This window comes from Leptonychotes weddellii, chromosome 16 (genome assembly GCF_054177405.1).
Source record: "Leptonychotes weddellii isolate Sample4059 chromosome 16, ASM5417740v2, whole genome shotgun sequence".
In the NCBI taxonomy this organism is placed as follows: domain Eukaryota; kingdom Metazoa; phylum Chordata; class Mammalia; order Carnivora; family Phocidae; genus Leptonychotes; species Leptonychotes weddellii.
In genome coordinates this window covers 49999505-50026096 of record NC_138384.1, presented here as the reverse complement: position 1 = coordinate 50026096, position 26592 = coordinate 49999505, and the positions used below count along the sequence as shown (strand labels likewise).

General features: G+C 45.2%; 1 protein-coding gene, 1 long non-coding RNA gene and 1 pseudogene across 2 annotated transcripts in view; 1 reads left to right on the top strand and 2 right to left on the bottom strand.

The window, feature by feature from the left end:
- ZNF274 (zinc finger protein 274) overlaps positions 1–26592 on the bottom strand; it is a 365529-nt gene that overhangs the window by 273796 nt on the left and 65141 nt on the right. The gene's annotated exons all lie outside the window — the stretch shown is intronic.
- LOC145717700 (uncharacterized) lies at positions 14954–23979 on the top strand. The gene is made up of 3 exons (XR_014141100.1): positions 14954–19185; positions 19774–20495; positions 23014–23979. It is a non-coding gene; the product is annotated as an uncharacterized LOC145717700 (long non-coding RNA).
- Positions 24412–25096, bottom strand: LOC102730941 (nuclear transcription factor Y subunit beta pseudogene; annotated as a pseudogene).

Sequence of the window (26592 nt, the reverse complement as noted above, 5' to 3'; positions counted from 1 at the left end):
CCTTCGGCTACACAGACACACTTGCTCAGAACCAGGTGTCTACACTGGAGAAAAGCCTTAGAGTGTAGTGAATATAGGAAATCTTTTAGCTATAGTTCCACCTTCGATTATTAATGGAGAGTTCACACTAGAGAAAGACCTTAGTTGTGGAGGGAAAGTGCAATCTCCTTGTTCAGTGTAACAAAAATGGATCAAAGCCTCTGTGAGTAGCCATCTGCCTCATTTGAATCTCATACATCTAAACCTTCATAGAGGGAAGGTTCCCCATAAATTTCATTTATGTAGGAAGCATGTGTGGCTATGATGCACTTTCTAACTTGCCCAGGGCTCTTTCCAGATTTATGTCACTGCCAGTTTCTGTGGCCAGAGCCACTTCATCTCTACCACATGGCAGGTCCCTGCAGTGTGCATCAGTCACCACCCCAATGTGCTCAGGGAAGCTGACATCTGTTCTGTAATGTATTCGAGCAAAGTAGGAGTAACCTGAGCCTTTCGTAGGTCCACATTCCCTTCTCTCTGACTAGTTGGCAAGGACCTCACCCAGTTTTGGCCCAGAGGAAACCAAATGAATTCTACTGGCAGCTTGCCAAGAACTACTTTTTTTTTTTTTTTAAAGATTTATTTATTTGAGAGAGAGAGAGAATGAGAGAGAGCACATGAGAGGGGGGAGGGTCAGAGGGAGAAGCAGGCTCCCTGCCGAGCAGGGAGCCCGATGCGGGACTCGATCCCGGGACTCCAGGATCATGACCTGAGCCGAAGGCAGTCGCTTAACGGCTGAGCCACCCAGGTGCCCCTTTCCTCCTGGTTCTTTTTTTCTTTTTTTAAGTTTTTATTTATTTATTTGAGAGAGAGAATGAGATAGAGCATGAGAGGGTCAGAGGGAGAAGCAGACTCCCTGCCGAGCAGGGAGCCCGATGCGGGACTCGATCCAAGGACTCCAGGATCATGACCCGAGCCGAAGGCAGTCGCTTAACCAACTGAGCCACCCAGGCGCCCCCAAGAACTACTTTTTTCAGGTACGTTTGTCTCACGTGATATCTGTAATACTTTTTCCAGCTCCCAAGTCTCTAACCTGAGAACTGCCTACCACACGTTGCTTTGGTTTGTACAATAAGAAAGACCTTATTGTTTCAATCCTCTCTAAATTTGGGGGTTCTAGTTACTATGCAGTGGTTTATAATAGATTTGGGCCCTGCACACATTACAATTTTTGTCAGTATGGCAGAAAATGGCACCTCAGTTTTGGGCAAATTTGTATTGCTGCCTGTGGCCGCTTTATGGTAAAGATTTGTCGCGCTCATCAATGGCATGGATGCCTGGGTGATTAGTCTCCAGATAACCGCATATGGCCCCCTTAAAGAGGGGCAGCCGATCCTCTACCCTTGAGCTGGGGCCTTCCATTTCCCAGAGCGCCTCGCAGTAAATATTTGTTGGCCTTTTCTCCTGGAGTCAGGTGGGGAACCCGCTTACCTAGACCTTGGGAGCTGTGGGAACTACATTTCCCAGAACGCCCTGCGTTGAAGACGGCGTAGCTGAGCCAATGAAGGCTTAGAAAAGGGGCGTTTCCGATTGAGCACAAAGCGTCGGGGCGGGACTTGCGGCCCCCAGTCCGTGGCCATCATCTTGGCTGCTTGCTGGTGTCGTCAGCTTGTGGGAGGTTCCGGAGAGCGGGGCCGGGGGCGAAAGGAGGCTTTGTCCCAGCTGTAGGGAGGCGGGTCTAGGGTCGGGGGTATCGCCGCCTGCGAGGACCGCCTGGAGACCTCGGTGCCCGCGACTGCCCGGGTCGCTCAGCTGTCATCACTTCACTCCGCCCAGAGGCTCCGATGGCGGCGGCCGCGCGCAGGGACCCGGCTCAGGTAAGCGCTCGTCCCCCCAGCCAGACCCCGAAGGCCCAGGCCCCGGCGTCCGGGACAGGGAGGCGGCGGCGGGCGGGGGCCCCGTGCGGGAGCGGGCTCCGGGCCGAGGGCGGCCGGGGCCGAGGCTGGAGGGGGGCTGCGGCGGGAGGATTCTGCCCTCGGGGGACAGAGAGGAGCGTGAGGCGGAGTCACGCCCGGACTGCGGGCCGAGGTGCCGTACCTTCAGGTGAGGACTCTAGGCGCCAAGGGGACTCTTGGCCAAAGGAGGGACATGAGGGGTGATGAGGACATTGAGGCCCTGAGAGGTTTAGTTTTTGTTCAAGGTCGCACAGCTGGTAAAAGGCAAAATTGAGTGCTCAGGCACAGAGAGTAGAAGCCAGCCTGAGGTCACCTGGCTCCAGGGTCAGGCAGGGGTACAGTGAGCCATCGAATCCCACCATGGACACATTTCTTAAAGGCCTGCCTCTTCAGCACAGATTCTTATGGCTGGAGAAGTGCTTGGAACCTGCACAGGGAAGTGGAGGGTGTCTCAGTCCCTCACTGGCCCCAAACCCTCATCCCCACGTTCTCTGGATCGTGGTGTCCCGAGGCTCTTCATGCCATTCTTCCATCCTTGAGTCCGGTGATCCTGGACAACCCCTAAGCCCAGAGTCCTAAGTCCAGGTCAGGGATTATATGCAGGCATTCCCTTTTCTGGTAACCATTTGTAAGCAGGTGTGGAAGGTTAACCCAGGAGTGGGTACCAGGATGTGCAAGTGCCTCAAGGTAAAACTGAAGTCGGGAATGTTCAAAAACCACAGGTCTCCTTTCTTTCAGGTAGGAATAAATAGCAAATGGGTAGGTGTCCTGTCAAGTGACTGCCTGAGATGTTGGGTGTGTATTCTAGAAGTAGTAAAAGTTTTCGATCACAGGAAGGAGGTGATGTTACCAAGGCCTTAAGAGGCTTCATCTGGCTTCACAGTGGAAAACAGACTATGGGCTTGAGAGAGCACAAAGGACAATCATTGTGCAGGCTACTGCTATAGTCCAGGTGAGGGTTAATGGACCAGGGTTGTTGCTTAGGAAATGGTTATATTCTGGCTGTGTGGTTTTTTTTTTTTTTTAAAGATTTTATTTATTTATTTGACAGAGAGAGACAGCGAGAGAGGGAACACAAGCAGGGGGAGTGGGAGAGGGAGAAGCAGGCTCCCCGCGGAGCAGGGAGCCCGATGTGGGGCTCGATCCCAGGACCCTGGGATCATGACCTGAGCCGAAGGCAGACGCTTAACAACTGAGCCACCCAGGCGCCCCCTGGCTGTGTGTTTTTAAAAGGGGCAATTAGACTTTGTGATGTGGACAATGAGAGAATGAAAGAGATAATCAGTGATCTCAGAGCTTTTGGTCTTAGTAGCTGTAGGAATGGAAGCTGCTTCAGTGTTTTACCACCAGACTCCGGTGCTTGGACACAGCAACAGTAGAAACGAGGCTGGACCTACAATTTAAAAACAGACAAGGCTTCATTGGGGCAACAGCTGCAATGGAAGAGAGACACAGTCACAACAAAGGTGTCAGACTGGCTCTCCAAACAATAGCCAGGGAAAGTTTTATTTTTTATTTTTTTTATTTTTTATTTTTAAAGATTTTATTTATTTATTTGAGAGAGAGAGAATGAAAGACAGAGAGCATGAGAGGGAAGAGGGTCAGAGGGAGAAGCAGACTCCCTGCTGAGCAGGGAGTCCAATGCGGGACTCGATCCGGGACTCCAGGATCATGACCTGAGCAGAAGGGAGTTGCTTAAGCAAGTGAGTGATCCAGGCACCCGCCAGGGAAAGTTTTAAAGGACCTAGGGCGGAAGAAGAGTGACTTCTTTTTTTTTTTAAGATTTTATTTATTTATTTGACAGAGAGACAGATAGCGAGAGCAGGAACACAAGCAGGGGGAGCGGAAGACGGAGAAGCAGGCTTCCTGCCGAGCAGGGAGCCCGATGTGAGGCTCGATCCCAGGACCCCGGGATCATGACCTGAGCCGAAGGCAGACGCTTAACGACTGAGCCACCCAGGCGCCCAGAAGAGTGACTTCTAAGCATGTAGGGGTGAGGTAATACAAGGAGCTGGGCGCGCAGGCCCTGCTGACGAAACCTGCTCTTCATGTGTTGGGTGTTTCATTTCCAGTTGTCTCCACCTCTGGGAGTGATTTATAGCATTGTAATGACCAGCATTGTAATGCTGGTCACTCCCTGGCCCATCTGCACAGGCGTGAGTCCGTGAGTCGGGGGTTAAGCTCAAACTGGTCTGGGTGGTTTCACCCACTAGAGGCCAGAACTCTTTGTCCTGCAGTCGTTATTGTTTGAGGGGTAGTTTTCGTTTCCATCCTGGGATGCTATGCCCTTTGGGTCTTTTGCTTGAGTTAGGAGATAAGCTAGAAAGAGGAACCTAAGGAAGAATGTGGAACAAATGCTGGTGGATACAAGCAGGTGAGAAGTAAAGGTCAGGTCTTGGGATCTAGCTGGTGGGAAATTCAGATGAGCAAGTTGGTGTTCACTGAGATTATCAGGAGCTTTGTTCTGACCATTTTAAGAGTCTGAGGTGTTGGGCGCCTGGGTGGCTCAGATGGTTAAGCTTCTGCCTTCGGCTCAGGTCATGATCCCAGGGTCCTGGGATCGAGTCCCACATCGGGCTCCCCGCTCAGCGGGGAGCCTGCTTCTCCCTCTGACCCTCTCCCCTCTCATGCTGTTTCTCTCTCGCTCACTCTCTAAAAAATAAATAAAATCTTTAAAAAAAAAAAAAAGTCTGAGGTGTTTCACAAATCACTGAAGGAGGCATCAAAGAGCAACTAACATACAGGTCGGGAAATCTGGAGAGGGATTCAGGTTAGAGACATCCAAAATGTGGTTACAGTGTGGGCCAAGATGAGTAAGCAGTGGGTCACATTGAGGCAAACTTGAGGTTGTGGTGGCAAAACTCTCTGGGGGCCAGGTGTGGAGAGTGGGGGCCCAGGACTGGGTCTTTTGCTTGGATACCTGGGTGATGGTATTAGGCTTCACAAATGTAGGTAAGTGGACGTGAAGGTTTGGTGTATCAGACAGGATAGTCTGGTAGGTGGCCAAAGCTTCCAGGGGAAGAGTGGCTTTCCAATGGATGCAGAGACAAGGGGTAATGGATTAAAGATGACACTCAGGCCAGAGCTGGTACTTATTCGTCACTTTTTAGACTTAGCAAGATTTTGTGAGGACTTTGGTGGGGCCTGAGGTGTTTCATTCAGCCTGATCAGGGGAAAATAGGGTCACCTGTGAGAATCACTAGGTCTGGGATGGGCAATTAATGGGAGTGGTCTTGGAATGACAGGGGGAGAGAAAAAATTTTTATTTGCTGAGGTGACAGCAAGTGCATCAAGGAAATAGAATGGAACTATGGATATCTGAGATCCACACATGGTTCTGTGTTCTAAGTCTGAGGCAAGGATCAGAGCCACAGGGTGAGGCCTTCATAAAATGATTTGGAGTAACACTGCTATTGGAACCCATGGGAAGTCGGTGGTCTTACGGGATCCTGTGTGAATTTGCTAAGAATACTGTGGATGCTATCTGCCAAATTGTGGCATAAGGTCTAAACCCGATATGATGTGCTTCCTTGATGTTTGGCGAGACCAAGTGCTCAAATGGCCTGTGTGCAAGTTCTCCTCCCCACACTGCTTCATGGGATAATAGCTCATAGCCCAACAGCGCTCTTCATAAAGGGAACATGGCGCAGTTCCTGCTCATCTCTTTGTAGCAGGTTTCAGTTCCCTACCAGCCCACAGACTTACACAAACAAGCCAGTCACATCCTCCTGTGGGATTCAGAGTGCTCCCAACCTTTTCATTCTACAAGCATAGCATCTCACAGCCCCTGTTTGTTCACTCTTTTTCAGAATGCAACTCCCTTGTGGGCCTTTATGGTGAGTGGTATCCTATTCTCAGAGGTGTGAATTTATGTGGTAAATAAACTGCTGTCAGGCTCATCTGTCCAGTCTCAGGTGTCACGTGTTTGGCCATCACCATAGTCTAAGAGTGGGATTAAGAGGAAGCAGTAACATCTGGGTAGGTCAGGCAGATGCATGTGGAGCAGGACAGTGAGGTAGTGGCCAGTCATGGTCATGCAGCTGTGGGATATGGAGACTGAGGGCTGTGTAGTCTAAAGACTGATGTGTCCTTGGAGAGGGAGCATTGTTAGATGGTCCCAGGGCCCTGAATTTATAATTACATGGCAATGACCATACCAGGGGAATTGCTTGTCAGGAGTCGTGGATCCCGGTATGCTAGGCCCACAGCTTAGATATGTATTTGTCCACCTGTCTCTTGCTAGTGGTTGAACCCAGTTGTCAATGGGACCATGAGGAGACAACAATACCGATGATACCAGGCCCTGATTTCTCCTCTAAGTTGGGAGGCTTGAGCTATAGATGGTCATAGGGTAGATGTGTGGGGGAAGGGATTGTGGCTCCTCGGAAGTAGACTGTTTGTGGTTTCATCCATTATCATCGTAGCAGGGCAGTGTGACCTTTCAAGATGTAGCTTATAGTTGTCTACACTATAAGCAAGAGAAGCAGATTCACTATCACTGTTACTGAATTTTGAATCAAAATATCCTGGAATACTAAATGACATGAAATGTGAGCCTACAAATATATAAAGTTGATTAAATAAATAGTGGGATGTTCTAAAGGGAACTAAAACCCTAGAAACTGTACTTGGAAAATTTGTTTTTCTTGCCCAGCAGGTAAAGCAGAACTGAGAGACCCACATGTCACTGTCAAAGAGCATGAAGGGATGAAGGTCAGGGAGCCTGAAGAGACCGGTATAGAGGTGTTCATCAGACCATGTTGTAGGTTCATAGTCAGGGTTACTCAAAAAGATAAAATGGAAGAAAGTAAAAGGAGACCAACATATTCATCAGGATGAGATTGGCTTTTGTCCCATCAAGATGAGAATGGAGCTTGGGGCTTTGGTTTCACAGAAAGGTCTGGGGGAAAGGCCATGGCCGTGAATGTGTTGGATGTGCTGCTTGTGCGTGAGCAGAACAAGGACGTGGCACCACTTGGTGGATGAGGCCAGAGCACATAATGCCAATGAAGGACAAGACGCATACATGCAGTGAGATGATATTTCTTTTTTAAAAGATTTTTTTTTATTTATTTGAGACAGAATGAGAGAGAGAGAGCACATGAGAGGGGGGAGGGTCAGAGGGAGAAGCAGACCCCCCGCCGAGCAGGGAGCCTGATGCGGGACTCGATCCCGGGACTCCAGGATCATGACCTGAGCCGAAGGCAGTCGCTTAACCGACTGAGCCACCCAGGCGCCCAGTGAGATGATATTTCTGGAATATCCAATAAACAGTACTATATATTTTTTCAGTAGTCTTTTTTGTTGTTTATTTTGGAGCCATTTACTTTCATAGCAGTAAATTTATTTAAGGGAGATGCAAGGTATAGGAGAGGAAACAGCAGAAGCCAGTGACACTTTGGGAACATCATTCTAAGCTCCATCCACTGCAAAGTATTGTGGCAAAGCTTAAGGTTCTGAAAGCCACTCAGAAAGCAGGTAATGCTAAGAAGAACCTTCTGCCCTTTTTGTGAAAATAAAGACAGTTAATATCCCACATCATTCCAGAAAATAAATTCCATTCAAAAGCTGCCATTGGCTGACAGATCTCGTTAGAGAGAAGCTTTACGGATAAGCTTAAAGATAAGTTGGTTGAAATTCAAGTCTGTCAATAGCACCTTCTATGCAGTGAGCAAAGTAAAATTATAAAGATAAGTGAGGTAAAGCATTTCCAAGGATCCCAGATCCACTATGGTTGAGAAAGGTAATATCCAAATTTAAGTTAGAAACAATTTTATCAATTTAGAGGACTTGAATTTTTCTTGAATCAGAGAAATATGCAAACTTTAAAATAAAATTGGCTTGGGGCACCTGGCTGGCTCCGTCGCTGGAGCATGGGACTCTTGATCTCAGGGTCATGAATTTGAGCCCCATGTTGGGTGTAGGGCTTACTTAAAAAATATATTGATTAATTAAATTAAATAAATTTATTTTTTGGAGTATTTTTTTATAATAACAAAAAGATTGAAACCTATCTGATGTCTATCAGTGGAAAATTGAATAAATCATGATGCATACCAAGATGGAGCATTAGACAGTGTGGAGATGATAAGGAAGTTCTCTTAACTGCTACAATCCAGAACATACTGTTTGGTGAAAAAGAAGAGGAAGCAGGTGTCACAATATTTTGTGCAGGTAGCTTTATTTTCCTAAGAATGGAAGGGAAATTTATTTTTTTTTTGTTTCTCTTCAGTGTAATTATGGCTTGATTGGCTGATACTACAAGAACCTACTGAATATATTGATGTTAACTTGACAAAAATAGAGATAAGGAGATACTGTGTTCCTTTGGAATGTCATATAGAAAAAAGTAGCAGTGGCTCCATATGAATAATTCTACCCAAATACCAAATCAAATTTTGATCCCATCCGTTGATTAAGTGAGTGTTTAAAGGAACAATGGGGCATTGAGGATTATATTAAAATACATTATGAGGAAGCAGTAAGCCCCATTAATATATGTGAAATTCTATAAGATATATGAACCTTTTCATAAAATGTGATATGTTAAGATAAAAGGAACAGGATATAATAAAGTCTAGAGAATATATAAATATGATACAATGGTCAGAAAAATATTTGAATGCTGATTCCAACAAACAACTCTGAATATTTAATCAACATATCAGAATTTGAATAATGACTTAGTATTTGATGATTTTAAGCAACTTAATTTATATGTAATAAAGATATTGTATATTAAATAAAATATTCTTTTATAAAAAATATTCCTTTATGAACATTCACTGAAGTGTTTAGAGGCACAATTACATGGCTTCTTAAATTATCCTTAACGTGAATTGGCTTTGGAGGGAACTTGGGTGGGTTTATACATGAAATGAGTTTGGCAGTGGGTGGGTCCTGTGAAACTATGTTATGGGTCCATATGATTCATTTATTAACCCTTTCTGTTTTGTAGATGTCTGAAAATTGGAAGTTATTAAAATGTCATTATTTCAATAATTAACAAATTCAGATAAATATTTTTCCTCTATTTGCTAAAACAATTCTTTTATTTTCTAGGGCACCATTCTTCTTTATGTTGCATTGTTTTAGCCTTCAATTTTGAGTATTACATTGAAGTCTCTTTTTTTTAAGATTTTTAAAATTATTTATTTATTTATTTATTTATTTTTTAAAGATTTTATTTATTTATTTGAGACAGAGAGAATGAGAGACAGAGAGCATGAGAGGGAGGAGGGTCAGAGGGAGAAGCAGACTCCCTGCCGAGCAGGGAGCCCGATGCGGGACTCGATCCCGGGACTCCAGGATCATGACCTGAGCCGAAGGCAGTTGCTTAACCAACTGAGCCACCCAGGCGCCCCTAAAATTATTTATTTATTTGACAGAGAGAGAGAGCGAGAGCAGGAACACAAGCAGGGGGAGTGGGAGAGGGAGAAGCAGGCTTCCCGCTGAGCAGGGAGCCCGAGGCGGGGCTCGATCCCAGGACCCTGAGATCATGACCTGAGCCGAAGGCAGATGCTTAACAACTGAGCCACTCAGGTGCCCCGCCCCTGAAGTCTCTTTCTATTACTCTGTTTCTCATCATTTTTCCTAAGCAAGGATCTACAATTTAAATGCCTTCCACACTGGGAGGAGAGGGCAGTGAAAGGAGTAAAGTCAGCAATGTGGGTAGAGCTTGCATGCTGAAGAAGAGAAGACCCAACTATGTTGGCCATTATTTTGTATTTATAATCAATTTTTTACTTTGTTAAGCAGGTCATCAAATCCAGATTATTATTTTTTAAATTAGACTGTATTTTTTTTAGGACAGCTTTAGGTTCACAGCAAAATTGCGTGGAAGCTGTAGAGGTTTCCTGTATATCCCTTTTCCCCCACATAAACACAGACCCCTCTACTCTCAACATCCTACATCAGAGTGGTATATTTTGTTACAATCAACGAATCTGCACTGACATCATTTTCTCCCAAAGTCCACAGTTAACATTGGGGTTCACTTTTGGTCTTATGCATTCTGTGGGTTTTGACAAGTGTATAATGACATGTATCCACCATTACCGTAGCATACGTAGTTTCACTGACCCTAATATCTGTGCTCTGCCTATTCAGCTCTCTCTTCCCACTAGTCCCTAGCAAACACCAATACTTTTACTGTCTCCACAGTTCGACCTTTTCCAGAATGTCATATACTTGCAGTCCATATAGCATGTACTCTTTTCAGATTGGCTTCTTTCACTCAGTAATATGCATTCAGGTTTCCTCCATGCCTCTTCATGATTTGAGAACTTTTCAGTGCTGAATAATATCCCATTGTCTGGACGGACCATAGTTTATTTATTCATTTACCTACTGAAGGACATCTTGGTTGCTTCCTGGTTTTGGCAATTATGAATAAAACAGCTATAAATAAATACCTATCGTCAGGCTTTTACGTGGACATACATTTTCAACTGCTTTAAGTAAATACCAAGGGGCACAGTGCCAGATTGTATGATAAGATTATGATTAAGAAGTTTTGTAAGAAACTATTTTGTAAGAAACAACCAAACTGTCATCCAAAGTGGCTGTACCATTTTGCATTCCTACCAGCAACGAATGAGAGTTTCTGTTGCTCCATATCCTTTCCAGCATTTGTCGTATCAGTGTTCTGGATTTTGGCTATTTCTAATAGTTATGTAGTGATATCTCATTGTTTTATTTTGAAATTCCTAATAACAAATGATGTTGAGCATCTTTTTTATTTTTATTTTATTTATTTATTTAAAAGATTTTATTTATTTATTTGACAGAGAGAGACACAGCGAGAGAGGGAACACAAGCAGGGGGAGTGGGAGAGGGAGAAGCGGGCTTCCCGCCGAGCAGGGAGACCAATGTCAGGCTCGATCCCAGGACCCTGGGACCATGACCCGAGCCGAAGGCAGAAGCCCAACGACTGAGCCACTCACGCGCCCCCTATTTATTTATTTTTTTCAAGATTTTCTTTGTTTATTTGACAGAGAGACACAGCAAGAGAGGGAACACAAGCAGGGGGAGTGGAGAGGGAGAAGCAAGCTTCCCGCAGAGCAGGGAGCCCGATGCGGGGCTCGATCCCAGGACCCTGGGATCATGACCTGAGCTGAACGCAGATGCTTAATGGCTGAGCCACCCAGGCGCCCCGAGCATCTTTTCATATGTTTGTTTGCCATCCATATATCATCTTTGGTGAGGTATCTGTTCATGGTTATGTTAAAACAAAAACAACAACATAGTTTTATTAGCCACATTTAAGTTAATAGTACCTAAATCGCCTAAAATCTAACAACCTAAAATTTAGATGCTCTCAGAGAATTCAAATTAGGATTCATCATAGCATCACTTACTTGAAATCCATAATAATATTTTACTTGTTTCAATTAATAGTCAATAAATCATTAAATAACAATAAATTATTAACTGGAATTAGACTTAGGGACCATCAGACATTTGGTAAATTACAGATTAGTTCCTGCGAATATATGCTAACAAATACAAAATATTTCTGGAGGCATGCCCAACAATTGATGACAGAACTTAACTCTTGCATTATAGAGGATGGGGAGTGGAAGAGGAGAAAGAGGAAATACCATTTATTGTATGAATATGCACATAAATCTCAAAATTTTCTAAACAAAAATATTTTATACATATTGAAGAAATAATAAGGAAAACATTGATAAAAAGTGTGTATAAAATTAATCAATACATACAAATAATAAAAAATTATAGGGGAATTATAATAATGAGAAATTACAAAATGAATTTAAATAATCAGATATATCATTTAAATGGGAGTCAGGGGGTGCCTGGGTGGCTCAGTGGATTAAGCGGCTGCCTTCAGCTCAGGTCATGACCTCGAGGTCCTGGGATCCAGCCCTGTGTTGGGCTCCCCTCTGAGCAGGGAGGCTGCCTCTCCCTCTGCCCCTTCCCCTGCTCATGCTCACATGCTCTCTCTTACTCTGCTCTCTCTCAAATAAATAAAATCTTGAAAAAAAATTTTTTTTTAAATGGGAGTCAGGGGCGCCTGGGTGGCTCAGTCGTTAAGCGTCTGCCTTCGGCTCAGGTCATGATCCCGGAGTCCCGGGATCGAGTCCCACATCAGGCTCCCTGCTCGGCGGGAAGCCTGCTTCTCCCTCTCCCACTCCCCCTGCTTGTGTTCCTGCTCTCGCTATCTCTCTCTCTCTGTCAAATAAATAAAAAATATTTAAAAAAATAAATAAAAAAAAATAAAATGGGAGTCAGAACCACAAAATTTGGGTAAATCATAGAGATCACAAAAGATCTTTGATTCCTGGACCTGTTGTGGTTACATGTCTCACCCCCATTAAGAACTGAAGTCATTTGTGAAAAAAATCAAGACTGTTTATTGTCTTTTATCACAGTTTCTGTGGAAGGACATTTAGGGACTAAATTGGTACATCTTACTTTCAGTGGGAGTGATGGGAAAATCCCCATCTCACAGCTCTGTGGTTTAGATTTTGGAGGTCAGATCAGACCCAAGTTGTCACTGCTCAAAGAATGAGTGGGGCAATTACTTTAGAAATCCTAACAAATGTGGAACAGATGCTGATGTTCAGGGATCACCAAAAAAGCACTTTTATATGTACCAGAGAAACACTTAGATCCCAACACCATTATACACCTTCATTGTTTCTGCCCTCTTAGCTTGGCAATCTTTTTTTTTTTTTTTTAAGATTTTATTTATTTATTTGTCAGAGAGAGAGAGAGTGAGCACAAGCAGCAGGAGTGGCAGGCAGAGGGAGAAGCAGGCTCCCCACTGAGCAAGGAGCCTGATGGGGGACTCGATCCTAGGACCTGAGCCGAAGGTTGATGCTTAACTGACTGAGCCACCCAGGCGTCCCTCTAAGCTTGGCAATCTTTCACTCATCCTTTCTTTTATCAAATGAGGTGTTTATTTAAAAATATATATATATTTATTTATTTGAGAGAGAGCAGGGTGGGGGAGTGGGCAGAGGGAAAGGGAAAGAGAATCTCAAGCAGACTCCCTGCTTAGCATAGAGCTTGGCATGGGGCTTGATCTCAAGACCCCGAGATAATAACTTGAGCCAAAATCAAGAGTCGGACACTTAACCAACTGAGCCACCCAGGTGCCCCTCAAATGAGGTGTTTATTATTCTGAGAACCACATTTGTAACAGCACTCCAGCGGGTCTTAAGGGTTAAGTTTCTTCAAGTTGATACACTCATTTGCTGACTTGAGGCCCTTGATCTGTAACAGAACTAATTTACTTTGAGATTTGCAGACCACTAGCCTTGAGGAGTGAAGAGCCAGAACTTTCCTAGGCCACAGAGGCCAGCAAGTCTGTTTTAAGCCACCTCGGCAGTCTGATTAGCCTAGCCCTTTTTTTTTCTTTAGCAAAATGTTTTCTTTTAGGTCACAGAAATGATTTTACTGACCTCCTTTTGTGTATCTATAGAACTTGCCTTCCTTTGCAGAAAGAACAGAGTACTTCTGCGCATCATAAAACAGGATCTGGGCCCCCCACACAACTCCCGAGCACTGAGATAACGTTTGTAACTGGCACCATCAAGTCTGCCTGTGACCAAGAAATGTTGCAGGCCACAGCACTCCCTTTGCTGAATAACTACCCTAAACCCCTTTAAAAAAAACCCTGGGCCGGGCAGAAACCTCAGAATTGGCTTTTGGACAAGAGTCCACCTTCTCTCCCCAGGTTGCCAGCCTCCTGAATAAAACTCAAATACCTTTCCAATCAAAACTTGTCTCTTGAGTAATCTTTCAGGTGACTGGCAGCTGAACTTGGGTTCAGTAACACTTTCTTTGTACTGATCCCAGAAATTTGCTACAGACATAAAATGACTGATGAAATAAAGTGCAGCCTGCTGCCCAGGACCATTACGGAAATACAGAGAGTGTACGGTTTTGTACTGATCACAGAAAGTTTTCAAAGACTAATCATCAGGGTTCTGCAGAGGAACAGAACCAATATACAGACACAGAGAGAGAGAGAGAGAGAAAATTTATATTCATTTTTTTCCCTCGATAATACTGGCTTAACAGAGACAGGAGAGAAGGAGAGAGATTTTTAAGAAATTGGCTTGGAAAAATGTGGAGGCTGGAAAGTCCAAGATCTTTGGGGGAAAACTGGCAATCTGGAGATCCAGGGAATAGCCGATGTTCAGCTGTAGTCTGAAGACAGTCTACAGACAGGATTCTCTCTCTGTGGAATTGCTGTCTCTGCCCTTGTCATCTGAAAATACATTGCACATTTTATCTATTATTTGTTTTGCCTGAAGTTTATATTTCCTGATGGTAACATTGGCTTAATTGAGGCAGGTTCTTTGCCAGATATTTTTCCTTCTGATACTTCTTTTTTTTTTTTTTTAGATTTTATTTATTTGACAGAGAGAGAGACAGCAAGAGAGGGAACACAAGCAGGGGGAGTGGGAGAGGGAGAAGCAGGCTTCCCGCGGAGCAGGGAGCCCGATGCGGGGCTCGATCCCAGGGTCCTGGGATCATGACCTGAGCTGAAGGCAATCGCTTAACCAACTAAGCCACCCAGGCGCCCCACTCCATGTTCATTTTTAAAACTGAAGTCTCCCCTGCTTCATTTTCATCTTCATCCAGGCTGCAATCGTGCACAAATATCAGAAATTTAGAATATTATTTTTTAGGTAAAACACTTGGGTTGACCAGAAACACACCCCAGTAAACCCATCTTTTGTCTTAGCTGTCTTCTCTCAATAGTTAGACTTTGTCTTGCCTATCATTTTTACCTGATGTTTTCCAGGCATTTTCTTTTTAAATTTTTTTTAAAAGATTGTATTCATTTGAGAGAGAGAGAGACAGAGATAGCGACAGAGAGCATGAGTCGGGAGGAGACGGAGAAGCAGGCTCCCCGCTGAGCAGGGAGCCTGACGTGGGGCTCGATCCCAGGACCCTGGGATCATGACCTGAGCTGAAGGCAGACGCTTAACGACTGAGCCACCCAGGCGCCCCAAAGATTTTATTTATTTATTTGAAACAGAGAGACACAGTGAGAGAGGGAACACAAGCAGGGGGAGTGGGAGAAGGAGAAGCAGGCTCCCCGCTGAGCAGGGAGCCTGACGTGGGGCTCGATCCCAGGACCCTGGGATCATGACCTGAGCTGTTGGCAGATGCTTAACCGACTGAGGCATCCAGATGCCCCTCCAGACATTTTAGATGTGTTATGGCCTGGCAGTTTCTCTATCAATAAATTACTTAATCATTTCTAATAGTTCTCAATAATGTGATTATTTTACAAGTGTCTCTGAGATCATCTCAAGTCCCAATAAACACTGCCACAGCATTTACATGTGAAATAATAATCTCTTCCAGAAAGGAGATGACCTCCTGTTGTCCCAAAACTTTATTCAAGGGATAAAATGCTCTCTTTGCGCATGTTCAAAAATAGGAATTGGAAAGTTTTTGGCTTATGGTATTTATGGTATGACATTGGCAGAGATCGCCAATAAAACGTGTGTAGATTATGAAGACAGAGATGACTAAAAATCTACTGATTGGGAGATAATGAAGAATCAGCAAAAGTAAGTTAAAAAGAGAAAAATTATTAAGGGAGTTGAGACCTGGTGAGAGGAGTTTTAACCAAAATCTTAAACATGATTGTTCTCTTTAGAAGTTTGCTCATAACATTGGATCTGTGAAGATAAAGGTGTAAATAGAATGAGAATTACATAGGAATTGAGATAACAGAAAAAGAAAAAACACTCTTAAAAAGTTGAATTGTTAAAAAAAAGTTGTAAGGGTGTGAGTGAGAAGTGGTAGAAGCAGGAAATGTACTGGATGGAATAGTGAAGTGTAATTGCTTCAGAGTGTCCAACATAGGGGCACGGGGGTGGCTCAGCTGGTTGGGAATCTACCTTCTGCTCAGGTTTGGATCCTGAGATCCTGGGATCCAGTCTGGAGGCAGGCTCCCTGCTAAGCGGGGAGCCTGCTTCTCCCTCTCCCTCTGTCCCTCCCACCCGCTCATGCTCTCTCTCAGATGAGCAAATAAAATCTTAAAAATAATTTTTAAAAAAGGGTGTCCAACATAAAATGTTTTTTTGTTTTGTTTTGTTTTTTTTAAAGATTTTATTTATTTGAGAGAGAGAGAATGAGAGACAGAGAGCACGAGAGGGAAGAGGGTCAGAGGGAGAAGCAGACCCCCCGCTGAGCCGGGAGCCCGATGTGGGACTCAATCCCGGGACTCCAGGATCACGACCTGAGCCGAAGGCAGTCGCTTAACCAACTGAGCCACCCAGGCGCCCTGTTTTGTTTTTATTTAAGTAATCTTTACACCCAACATGGGGTTCGAACTCATGACTCCAAAGTCAAGAGTCGCATGCTCTCAACTGAGCCAGCCAGGTAACCCCAACATAAAGTTATTTTAAGAGATTCAAAGAGAGGGGCGCCTGGGTGGCTCAGTTAGTTAAGCGACTGCCTTTGGCTCAGGTCATGATCCCAGGGTCCTGGGATCAAGTCCCACATCGGGTTCCCCCTTCTCTGCGGGGAGCCTGCTTCTCCCTCTCCCTCTGCCTGCTGCTCCCCCTGCTTGTGCTCTCTCTGTCAAGTAAATAAATAAAATCCTAAAAAAAAAAGATTCAAAGAGACTGAGTTGCAACGATACTTGTTAAGAGATTTGGTTAAACAATTTGTCTTTGCCAACTCCTTAGGGCTTCTCTCTCAGGAGTTCCTTAAGACCATGGCAGCTTTGGAGGGAAATATTTTCTGAGTGATGTTGGACATAAACTTGTCCTTTATTTTCACAGAGGGCCAGAAGGATCTGTCTCAGCACTACCTGCTTCTCAAGTGGCTTCCAGGCCAGTAAGCTTTGCCCTAGTATTTTGAGGTGGGTGGAGCTAAGAACGATGTCCCTAAAGTGCACTGGATTTTGCTCTTTCCTCTACTGTGTCCTGTAACTCTTGCTAAATTCCTCTATTGCTATGAATAGACTGGACCAATAAAAAGGAAAAACTACAAAAAAAAAAAATTCATGGATATTGTTTTTCAGGCATTCTAGAAAGATGTATTATCCCAGTATATGCATTCATTTTGTTCTTCATTAACATTACGTGTTCTTACCTCATGGTCTACCAAGTGGCTCCAAAGTACTTCGGTACAGACACAAGTGGAGAACCCAACACATTCACAGCAACAGCCTTTCCCCTAGACTTTCCCATAAGCAGCATTCTTATCGTGGTGAGCAAAAGTCACATTCACCATTCTCATCCTGGTGAATATGTTTGTTGCTTTTTACTCTCTCCTGTTTTATCTTTTTGAATAACCCTCATTATGAACCTGCACCATGGTCTGATGACCTACACTGGTCTCTTCAGGATCCCTGACATTCATCCCTTTATGCTCTTTGGCAGTGACACCCAGGTTTCAGTTATACTTTGCCTGCTGGGCAACAAAAACAAATGCTCCAAGTGTAGTTCCTGTACTTATCTTTAGGACATCCCACCAGTTTTTCAAAAAACTTTATATATATGTAGGCTCAGAGTTTATGTCGTTTAATATTCTGGAACATTTTGGCGCCTGGGTGGCTCAGTTGGTTAAGTGGCTGTCTCCAACTCAGGTCATGATCCCAGGGTTCTGGGATCGAGCCCCACATTGGGCTCCCCGCTCAACAGGGAGCCGGCTTCTCCCTCTGCCTGCCCTCCCCCTGCTTGTGCTCTCTCGCTCTCTCACAAATAAGTAAAATCTTTAAAAAAATATTCTGGGATATTTTGATTCAAAGGTGAATAACAAAGATCATAACTCTGCTCCATATTGCTTATAGTGTTCAAAACAGGAATGCTACTCATTCAAAAGTAATTTTCTAAAATTGTATAATGTTATTCACTAGAATTCAGGTAATTTTATGACATAACATTGGGAATATTCAGAATATAGGAGTTGAGAGTATAAAACTACTTCTGGGGGTGCCTGGGTGGCCCAGTCCTTAAGCGTCTGCCTTCGGCTCAGGTCATGATCCCAGGGTGCTGGGATCGAGCCCCACATCGGGCTCTCTGCTCTGCAGGAAGCCTGCTTCTGCCTCTCCCACTCCCCCTGCTTGTGTTCTCTGCTTGTGTTCCCTCTCTGGCTGTGTCTCTGTCAAATAAATAAATAAAATCTTTAAAAAATAAAAAATAAAAAAAATTAAAAATTAAAACTACTTCTGGTTAGAAATTGATGCTGACACTTAAAAGATTCATTCTAATTACCAAAGCATAGTTGGAGGGGGGAGGGGAGGCTTCATTTGGAGAAAAAAAGACCTGAGAATATTATTCTGAGTTGGAAGGGCACATGTGGAATTCAAAGAAATGAAGGAAGATCGATGTATTTATAGTATAATGTATGATGAGGACAGTGGTGAGAAAAGAAGCATAGTGGGTGAGGCTTTTTCTACCAAGTATCAGAGGACACCTGAACTATCAGAATGATCATAACTTTTAGTAAGGGAGATGATGGGTTTGTGAGGGCTTAATCAGGTGGGATAAGTAGTTTTTTTTTTTGTTTTAAGATTTTATTTATTTATTTGACAGAGAGCACAAGCAGGGGGAGTGTCAGGCAGAGGAAGAGGGAGAAGCAGCCTCTCTGCTGAGCAGGGAGCCCAATGCGGGGCTCAATCCCAGGACCCTGGGATCATGACCTGAGCTGAAGGCAGACCCTTAACCGATTGAGCCACCCAGGTGCCCCTTAAATAGTATTGTTAATGATAAAAATTTAAGTATTTGAATAAATTTATTAAACTTTCCATTTTACCACTTTTTAAATTGGAAGGTTTTTGTTTTAAATCTTAATAAAAGCATTTATAGTATTTAGTGGGAAGCTTTTGGAAATTATGTTTTTATCAAAGTCAGTTTTAGTAATTATTGTGAGCCATTGGCACCTGGATGATACTTTCAAAAAGTTGCTCTTTTTCCTCTTTATTACACGTCTTTAGTAAGTCATTTGCTGTTCATTGCCACTAAAACATTTATTAGTGTAATATTAGTATGTTGAAGTCCTAAGCCAGAATTAGGAGAAAGAGCATTCATAGAGGCAATTAAAGGAAGTCATAAGGGTGGGGCACTACTTCATTAGGACTGATTTCCTTCTAAGAAGAATAGAACATACCCTATGAGTATGTTCATAGGGAAGAAAAGGCCCTGTGAGGGTACAAGAAGATGGCCATCCACAAGCCAAGGAGAGAGGCCTCAGGAGAAACCAAACCTGTTGACACCTTCGTCTTCAACTTCCAGCTTCCAGAACAGTGAGAAAATCAATTTCTGTTGTTTAAGCTACTTCAGTCCATAATATTTTGTTAGAGCTGTCCCAGTAGACTACCAAAATTGTCATTCATTGTGTTCTCACCAAATAAATAAGCTGGACATCCAGAAAGATACAGTTAGGAGACACAATTGATACTATTCTAAAAAGGATACAAGGGCACCTAGCTGGCCTAGTCAGTGAAGCATGTGACTTTTGACCTCAGGATTGTGGATTCCAGTCTTACCTTGGGTGTAGAGATTACTTAAAAATAAAATCTTATTTAAAAAGATTTATTTATTTACTTTAGAGAGAGAGCATGAGCAAGAGGGGCAGAGAAAGAGGGAGAATCCCCAGCAGACTCCATACTGAGGGTGGACCTCACAGTTATAAATTAGCTTTTTATAAAATTTAGAGGATTTAGTATAGAGCTTCCAATTTTACTTCCACTTCTGTTGATTTTTGCTTCCAATTGTCAAAATTACTGATGACACAGGTAATGGAGAAGTTTTCTGTGGGAACCAGAAACAAATCCTGTTTGTCCGCCCACTTCAGGGCAGCCTAACATGCTTTTTCTTGCTCTTCTGTTAAGGCCCTGTGTGGAGTCTCTTTTCTTCTTCCTGATAAACACATTAATACAAAACCGAGTAATGCTTCAGGCCATATACATTTGAAGAACAATACCATAACGTTTCCAGCTATGTGTGAACTCTTTTAGGTCTGAACGACACTATGGAATGAGATGTCATTTAGATAGAGGATTTCGGGACATCTCAAATAATACTTTTATCCTCATGGAGCTGGCCGAGCTTTAGAGTTGAAATAACGTCTGTAAACCGCGTTTAACAACGCCCAAAACCTCTCCCCGCTTCGACGCAGGAGCACCAGTAGCATTCCCGGCTGCCGCCTGGACCATCCTCTGGTTGAACACTGTGAACACCCTTTGCAGCTACCACATTTCCCAGAAGACCCTGCGATGGGAGGGCGCAGTCATGAGCCAGTGAGGGACCAACATGAGGGATTTCCGACCGTGCGCATCGCCTCGGGGCGGGACTTCCGGTCCTCATCGTCCTGGTCGTTTCTGCCTCTCGCTGGTTCTTTCACCCGGTCGGAGGTTCCGGAGCTCCGGGTGTGGGTTGTGGTGACGCGACCAGAGAACGGGCGGGAGGAGGCGCTGTCCCCGCCGCACAGACTTGGGTCCGCTGCTCAGCAACGCCGCCCGGGCTGCCCCGCGCCGGGACCGGGACGGGGACCGCCGGTCCGCGCCGCCCACAGAGTCCGATGGCGGCGGCCGCGCCCAGGGACCGGGCTCAGGTAAACGCTCGTCCGCCGGGCCCTCCCCGCCGTCCCCCCACCCAGATCCTAAAGGCTCGAGCCACGGCCGGGTGTCCGGGACAGGGAGGCGGCGGCGGGCGGGGGCCCCGTGCGGGAGCGGGCGGCCGGGGCCGAGGCTGGAGGGGGGCTGAGGCGGGAGGATTCTGCCCTCGGGGGACAGTGAGCGTGAGGCGGAGTCACGCCCGGGCTGGCGGACCGAGGTGCCGTACCTTCGTTCCTGGGGCCCTGGGGGGTCGGGTACAGAAGAGGGACACAGTCAGTGTTAGGGTGTTAACAGCTTTCCAAAAGCGGCTCGAGGGAGAAAAGGTTGGAATGGGGGTGATGAAGACAAGCAGGCCTGGTCGTTGAATTCTTGTCCAAGGTCATAGAGCTGGAAGGAGGAGCACTGAGGCACAGAGGTTTGTCCGTTAACAGCTCACTCGGTTACCACCTTCTTCCCACAGTTTCTGGAGGCTGAAAAAGCGCTTACGGCACCTACACAAGGAGGGAGAGGGTCTCCCAGTCCCTCGCTTGCGCTGGCACCACCTCTGTGGTGTATGGGATTTTGGTAACCTGAAACTTTGACGTATTTTCCCAGCTGTTGGGATACACCGAGTTCAGGGTCCTGAATGCAGGCCAGGGGTTACATGGAGGTGTCCTCGGTTTTGTCAACCAATGTAAACAGGTGTGGAAGGTTATCTCAGGAAGTTACCAGTTTGTGTAAATGCTTGGAGGCGTGCCTGAGTTAGAAACAGGGTATAGCAGGTCTTCTTTCTATTAAGAACAAAGAGCAGGAGATCAAGAATCAGGCCTGTAATGTGGGCTGCCTGAGAACTTGGGCATCCGTTAGGGACGTAATGGGAAGTTTGGATAGGAGGAGGGAGTTGGTGATACTCAGGCTTAACAGACTCCATCTGGCTGCACAGTGGAGAACAGATTATGGGGTTAAGGGAGGAGACAGGGAGCCCAGGAGGAGGCAATTGCTACAATCCAGATGAGTGTTAATGGGTAGGAGTGGTGGCTGTGGAGGTAGAAGAAGGGGTTGGACTTTTGTCCATTTTTTAAGAAGGGCCATGTAGACTTTTGGATGTTGTAGGTGAGGGAGAGAAAGGAGTCAGGGAGGATCTCAGGTTTTTTGGTCCTAGCAGCTGAAGCTATGGAAGGTCCATCAACTGGGATGGGAAAGTCGGTGGTAGGTTAATTTCCACTGAGAATTTTCTTAAGGTTTTTGGCCCTATTAAGCGTTGGAGAAGTTTCAGAGAACTGAGTAAAAGCATCAGATAGGCCGCTGGACACACAGGTCTGGAATCTGGGGAAAGGTCCAGGATAGAGACATCCAAAAGTGATGGCTATTGTGTGGACCAAGGTGGAGATTTGGATCACATATAGGAGGGGTTGTGCAGGTTGTGGTGTTGTGGTGGTAATGCTGTTAGTGGGTTAGAAAGAAGAGGGTGCATGCCAAGGGAGAACTCTGATAGTGGAAGCCACATGGGAGAGAGGATGATTTGGCAGGTGGCCAGACTTCCCTGGGATGAGTGGACATGAGATGGCTATGTAGACAGAGTAGTAAGTGAATCAAGATGATAGTGAGGCCAGGCCTGTTGTTTATTCACTACTGTACAGATTCACCAGAATTTTGTGGTGAGCTTTTATGGCATCTGTGGTGTTTCAGTCTTGCTGGTGGATAAGGTCTGGGGAAATTTGTTCATTTGTGAGGGTCACTGTGCCTGGCACGGAGACCAATGGGGTTTTGATGTGCTTTTAATGAAGGTTAAGTGGAGAAAGGAGGGTTAGTGCTGCTGTGGGACAGGAAGGGAAGCACAGAAGTATCAGAGGGTCACGGGTATCTGAAATTTACTTGTGGTTCTGGGTGACAATATTGAAGCAAAGACCACAGGTAGATGGGCAGGCCTTCAAAGCAGCATTTGGGGCTTTCTTTGTCAGTGGGATCCATCAAAGGACAGGGGCTGTACTAGATCATGTTTGAAATTTTCAAGCACTCTGGATGCCATGTGCCCAGTGCATGGGTGAGTCCAGGGACATGCCTGTGGTGTGGGGCACGGAGATGACAAAGCTTTGGGAATGCATTTGAGGGATCTGAAGATGCGAGAGAGGTTTGGTCTACTGAATGATATGCACACAGGGAGAGTAAGTATGAGCTGAGGGCCCTGGGGCCCTGGTATCGGGAACCTCAGGGTGAAGCATGAGCCCACGTGGCTATTTCTTGTATGTACAATCTGTGAGCTGTAGGGGAATTGCTTGGTAGGAGAGATGGGGCCCTGCAGACCAGGCCCAAAGCTTACATGACATTTATCTGCCCCCTGCCTGTTGTTGCTGAGGGCTGAATATAGTGATGAATGGGATCATGAGGAGAGAACAGCCATCAGTGGCTCTAAGGCCTGGTACCTCCTCTGGGGTGGGGAGCTCCGGAAGAGGATAAATGTGGAGTAGATGTATGGGAGATGGAGTGTGGGTTCTCAGAGAATGTTCATGGTTTTATCCGTCCCATTCTTGATAGGGTGACGTGACCTTTGAGGATGTTGCTGTGTACTTCTCCCAGGAGGAATGGGGTCTCCTTAATGAGGCTCAGAGATGCCTGTACCTGAATGTGATGCTGGAGAACTTTGCACTTATATCCTCACTGGGTAAGACCCTCCCCCTCCCCAGTGGTGTAAACTAGGTTTTGCATTACCCCATGCTCCTCTTTTCCCAGGGGGTGCTCTGTCCTTTTTAACATGTGGACCGTAAGTACTGCTTGCTTCAACAGTTTCTTGGGTAGTTGCTGTCTTTGGTAGGGCTGTGTTTCTGCACCTCCCTCTTTTCTCCCCAGAGGCACAGTACTGTCTGTACTGAACCCTCAGAGGAAGAATTTGAGTTCAGTAGTCTTGCAATGAGGCTGGTGGATGGCATCTTGTTTGTCCTCTCCCTGGCCAGGTCATCTCTCTAGGTCCGTGTTAATTTTGTGTCCCTGGTTTTGTTTCCTTTTTTTATCTGACATTTCACTGTACTTCCCTATGCTGGGAATTGCAGATATTATCATGGTCATTACCTACCTGGACCATGGACTGTTTTTTTAAGACTATCCTGTACTTTGTGTGGATAGTGTTCTGATTTCTTTCCTTTTTTCTTTTTATCAGCTTTATTGAGATGTAATTGACAAATAATATTGTATATATTTATTTTTAAAGTATACAGTATTATGACTTGATATTGATATACACTATGAATGTATTACATTCATACATTCAAACAACTTAACATATCGATCACTTTACGTATTTACCTTTTTTGGGTGTGTAAAAACACTTAAGATCTATTCTCTTAGCAATTCAAGTATACAACTCAGCATTATTAACTGTAATCACTATGCTGTACATTAGATTCACAGAACTTAATCAGCTTGTAACTGACCAGTATCTCCCTGTTTCCTGTAGTCCCCAGCCCCTGCCATTCTACTCTCTGTTTCTGTGGGTTGAACTTTTTTTTTTGTACAAAAAAATATTTTAATACCTTTAAAATTCAAATTTTTCTTTAAAATCATTCAGGAAAAAGATTCTCAAGTCAGAATTAACAGCTCAGTTAGTCAAGCATCAGGAAGCTACAGTACAGCTATTTAATATACAAAGAGGTATCTCTTCCCCAGTCACTTCCTTCTAATATCTCTGTTTCCAGAATTGTACAGACCCTTTTTTTTTTTTTTTAAAGATTTTATTTATTTGACAGAGAGAGACACAGCGAGAGAGGGAACACAAGCAGGGGGAGTGGGAGAGGGAGAAGCAGGCCTCCCGCCGAGCAGGGAGCCCGATGTGGGGCTCGATCACAGGACCCTGGGATCGTGACCTGAGCCGCAGGCAGACGCTTAACGACTGAGCCACCCAGGCGCCCCAGAATTGTACAGACTCTTTTGCTTCTCTCCACTCCCCATGCCACCGTTATCTTCAGATCATGAAAACTGAATCTGTTGAACACCAGAAATCTGTTGATATGACATTGTATAAACCATAACATTTTGTTGTTGACCCTCTGCAATTATTAAGCCAGCTGGTAACTGGTTAGTAAATGCCTCCTCTGTAAGTTCTTCACTTAGTCCATCTGTAGCTGTGACTGTTGCACCAATTCCTTTCTCTCCTTTCCTAGCCTCTCTGAATATCTGAAGGTATAATTTTAGAGGTTCCACGTAACTGTCAGAGCATAAGGTCAGCATGGCAAAGAGAGTATCTTCTCTCTTGATTGTCCTCCGTTTCTCTTGATGGCATTTTTCACTTGCTTCAGATGTTATAAAGCTGATGAACTCACACATTGTTGAACATAGTCTTTGACATCTTTTACAATCTTTCCCGTTTGAGGTATGGCATTTTTCATTATCCTTGCTACATTTGCAATTGGAAGAGAGATATCTTGTTCTCTGAAACTTTCTTTTGAACCATGTGTGTCTTCATGATCATTCATGCCGTCCTCAGTATCACCACGAGGCTGTATCACATGGTGGCTTCCTCCCATGTAGTCCGCAGAGATGCCTAGTTGGAGCACTGTCGCCATCTGTGGTCATGAAGTACTGTCAGAACTGTGTTGTCAGTGGTGCTCAGGAACACCTTTCTAGAAAGGGGTCTAATCTTCGCCCAGTTTCAACCTTGCAAGTCCAGGGACTGCAAGCCGCCAGACGGGTGCATTCTTTATGTGCAAGCCAGACTGCGGGGAAACCAAATCCACTCCTTCCTCCCACGAAGGTGCTTGGGCTGGCCCTGGCCCTGGCCCCGGCCCCGCCGCCCAGCGCCTGCCGGCCACCCACCCACCTGGGGCACCAGGGCAGACGAAGCTGCCCTGCCACGCCCCCTCGAGCAGGCCGGTGGGCCGGAGAGCCGCGGGAGGGGGGCACCCCTGGGGACTCCATGAGGCAGCCTGGCCAAGAGCGCAGGGTCGGGGATGCCGGGGACAGGGCCCAGACCAGTGCCCCCGTCTGGCTCCCCTCACAAAATGGAGCCGGCCTGGGCACCGCCTCCAAGGGCCGGGAGCTCGGTGGCGGTGGCCTGGCCTGCATCCCGCTGCTCCTTGGCACAGAGCACACAGAGCCTGCGGCCTCGCAGGTGCCATCTGGCCGGCCCCAGGTGTGTGGGAGGGAGGCGAGTGACCCTGGCCACACTGGCGGTGGAGACAGCCTTTTTTTTTTTTCTAATTCCACATAGAAGTGATACCATATGGTATTTTGTCTTGCTGACTTACTTCACGTTGCATTTTGTCCTCCAAGTTTATCCATGTTGTCATAAATGCATGATTTCCTTTTTTATAGCTGAATAATACTCCCATTGTGTATATATACCAGGCTTTATTTGTCATTCATCCATAGAAAGATACTTAGGTTGTTTTCATTCCTTGGCTATTGTGAATAATGCAGTAAACACAGGGGTGCAAATATCTCTGCGACATACTGATTTCATTTCCTTTAGACATGTACAGAGAGGTGGAATTGTTGAACCATATTGTAGTTCATTTTTAATTTTTTTTAAGATTTTTAAATTATTTTTAAGTAATCTCTATAGCCTACATGGGGCTCAAACACAATCCAGAGATAAAGAGTCGCATGTTCTTTGGACTGAGCCAGCCACGCACCCCTATTTTTAATTTTTTAAAGATCTTCCATTCTGGGGGCGCCTGGGTGGCTCAGTTGGTTAAACCGCTGCCTTCAGCTCAGGTCATGATTCCAGAGTCCTGGGATCGAGCCCCGCATCGGGCTCCCTGCTCATGCAGGAAGCCTGATTCTCCCTCTGCCTGCCGCTCCCCCTGTTTGTGCTCTTTCTCTCTCTCTCTCTCTCTGTTAAATAAATAAATAAAAATCTTTTTTTTTTTTTTTTTAAAGCGAGAGACACCGTGAGAGAGGGAACACAAGCAGGGAAAGTAGAAGAGGGAGATGCAGGCTTCCCACTGAGCAGGGAGCCCGATGTGGGACTCGATCCCAGGACCCTGAGATCATGACCTGAGCCGAAGGCAGACGCTTAATGACTGAGCCACCCAGGCGCCCCAATAAATAAAAATCTTTAAGAAAAAAAAAAAGATCTTCCATTCTGTACCACTGTCTATACCAATTTATTTATTTATTTAT